At 53.9% G+C, this 2,860-nt stretch overlaps 1 protein-coding gene across 1 annotated transcript in view; it reads left to right on the top strand.

Moving 5' to 3' along the window:
* Syp (synaptophysin) overlaps window positions 1-1,871 on the top strand; it is a 14,286-nt gene extending 12,415 nt beyond the window's left edge. The window contains exon 7 of the mRNA XM_005411331.2: window positions 422-1,871. The gene's annotated coding sequence lies outside the window, so the exon portion shown is untranslated. The remainder of the gene's footprint in view (window positions 1-421) is intronic.
* The last annotated feature ends 989 nt before the right edge of the window (window positions 1,872-2,860 follow it).

The following is a 2,860-nucleotide window of genomic DNA, read 5'->3' as shown; positions in this document are numbered from 1 at the left end:
TTTTCTGAGCTGTCATTAAGGGCAAAAGGACCATAGTACCCTTGAAATGGCTTGGGTTTTTGGTAACTGCAACACACACACACAAAAAAAAAGGCTAGCAAGCGCAAGCTCGTGAGTTCGGTTCCCGGTACCGTACCAAAACCAAAAAAAAAAAAAAAAAAAAAAATATCTTCTGATGGGCTGGGAATATAGCTCAGTGGCACAGTGCCTGCCTGGCAAGTGCAAGGTCCTGAGTTCAATTCCTGGTACCAAAAAAAAGAACCTCTGGGAGGAAGCTGACTTCAGGGCTTTGAGTGATGGAAGAAGAAGAAAAAGATGGCAGAAGATAAAACCAGAGGGAGAACACAGCAGCCCAGGCCCTCCCCGAGGGTGCCACCTGTGTCTGGACCCTTTCTCCTTTCTGTGTCTTTTGTCTCCACAGGTCAGTGCAGCCCCGAAGAACCCCCTCGGTGGGCAAGAGCTCAGGAGAAGGCCTGCCCCCCTTCCTGCCCCTGTACCCTAGGTCTCCACCCTCAAGCCAGGAGACCCTAACTGTCTTTGCTGTTTATATATATATATAATATATATTATATATATAAATATCTATTTATCTGTCTGAGCCCTGCCCTCGCCCACTTCCCTCCTGCACTTGGGGCCGTCTTGAGCAGGCTCCTCCCTTTCCCCCATCTCTTCCTCTGCATCCCTCAGCCCCTCTGCGTTCCTGGCCCTGTTCCCTGAGGTTAAGGGGCTCTGGAAGGGGTTGGGGGGGGGACAGGCCTCAGCTGTGTGGGGGAGGGTGAGCGTGATTTCCGACTCTCCCCTTCCCCCCTCCCGCCTCCTAACTCTGGCCTTGCTTCCTCCAGCAAGGCCTGAACAGAGGCTGTAATGGGAAAGTCAGCCCCTAGGGCGGGAGAAAGGCAGAGCTGGGATGGGATCTGGGGTAGAGAGGACAGCTTTGCTCCCATGGTAGTCTTGGCAGAGAGCTGTGGAGTTTAGGGGACTGGTCTGCAGGGGCTGGGTTCCAAGCTTGCTGGATCTGGAGTCTATAGACGAAGAGTCCTTGGGGCACTCTGCCCAGGGCTTGGAAGGGTGAGGCGTGCCTGTAGAAGGGGCACCTTTCAGTGAAGGGGACACGGGCTCCAGAGTGGGCAGGCAGGTCTTGGATTGGAACTGTAGCTTGGCACATTCAGGAGTGAGCTTGGTTATAAAGGGGATCTTGAGTGGGGCAAGAAGTAGTGTTTGGGGAAGGGGCGAGTTCAAGGTGAGGTCCTACTGAGGGCTCCAGACGGGGTAGGACAAAGTGGGACTTGTATGGTGGTTCCGGAAGGAGCAGCCCCTCCCCAAAAGGAGCAATGAAGAAAGTGCTTTAAATGAGAGGGTCTGGGCAATGGGGCTGGGGCGGGGGGTGGCTGGAAGCTGCAGGATGAATTTGGTTAAGGGTAGGAGGGAATGTGCCCAGCCAAGGCTGGGGACCTTAGTGGCCTGGGAAGAGCTGAGTGACAAGGCTTGGAGGGTGAGGGGTGGGATCCAGACAGAAATACCTGTCCACCCTTGCCCACACCCTTGATCACACAGCTAGGTAATCAGAGGACAGAGCCAATGGGTCTGTGGGGCTGGCCCACCCCTTTTCCCCCGCCCCTCCCTCCCTCCACACCTCTGCCTATCCTGGGGTGGTTGGAGGCCTGGTCTGGAGCCCTATCCTGCACCCTCTGCTGTGTCTGTGATGTCGGTAGTGCCTGTGATCGTGTGTTGCCATTTTGTCTGGCTGTGGCCCCTTCTCTTCCCCTCCAGACCCCCACTTCCTGCACCCTTCGATATTGTTTGAAGATCCCCTCCCAAGGAAGAACAAACATGAGTAATTCTCCCCAAATAAACTCCTCAACCACCTAGTCCACCTGGCTCTAATTTTTCTTTTTTTTTTTTTTTTTTTTTTTTTTCCTTAAAACAGGGTCTCTCTATGTAATTCATGCTGGCCTTGAACTCACAGCAATCCTCCTGCCTCAGCCTCCCGAGTGCTGGGATTACAGGCATGCACCAGCACACTCAGCCCCTAATTTCTTAAGGTGTCTTTCTTGGGGTGGGAAGGGGAGCAGTGGGGGAGAGGAAGCTCTGAGCCTGATCCGCAGGGAGCCACCACACATCCTGTGAGCCTTGCTTACCCATCATGATTCTAACTCCTGCACTGTGGAGCTCTGCTCGATGCCCTGCTACCAGCCACCCAATACCCAGTCTTTCTAGAGTTCACTTCTCAGTCTGCTCCCTTAGCCAAGATCCTTCCCAGCGCCTGTGGAGCCCTCTCCAAACCGCTGAGTAGGGATGTGACCAGCACTCCAAGATAGAACTTGAAAAGTTAGACTTTTTTCTTGTTGAGGTAAGCAGTCTCTCCAGACTTCCTCCTGCTGAGCACATAAGCAACACTTCCTCCCCTCAGCCTAAAATAAGTGACAGACTGTGTAGATGTGAGTCCCAGAAGGCTGGAGTCCAGGATCCTTCCACAAGAGGAATGAACCAAAGGCTGCTGGAAGTGATTAAGTGTGAAGGTCTCCACTGTCTCTGCGCGCCCCTCTGCCGCTTATTATAAAAGACCCTCGTCCCCCTGCGCACGGAGAGATGCTGATCCGAGGCAAATGGGCCTCTCCAAGTCCACAGAGCTAGCTTCGAGTAAATCCTTTTTCCTTTTTTTACCAAAATACATGGCCTCTTTGGTCATCTGCAAGCAAGGAACCTAAGCATCTGACCCCGAGTGGCCGGTAACGGAGACTCCACAGGGAGACCTCGCCCTACCCAACCCCCTCATCTTCACGTCCTGCGGTCTTGCCTAGTCCTCGCCTCTGCCCCGGCTGCAAACTGCCAGACCGGCTGGGTTGGAGGCAGGAGGCGG

This window comes from Chinchilla lanigera, unplaced genomic scaffold (assembly GCF_000276665.1).
Source record: "Chinchilla lanigera isolate Chin_1 unplaced genomic scaffold, ChiLan1.0 scaffold00142, whole genome shotgun sequence".
Classification (NCBI taxonomy): domain Eukaryota; kingdom Metazoa; phylum Chordata; class Mammalia; order Rodentia; family Chinchillidae; genus Chinchilla; species Chinchilla lanigera.
This window is presented reverse-complemented; position numbering and strand designations above follow the sequence as displayed.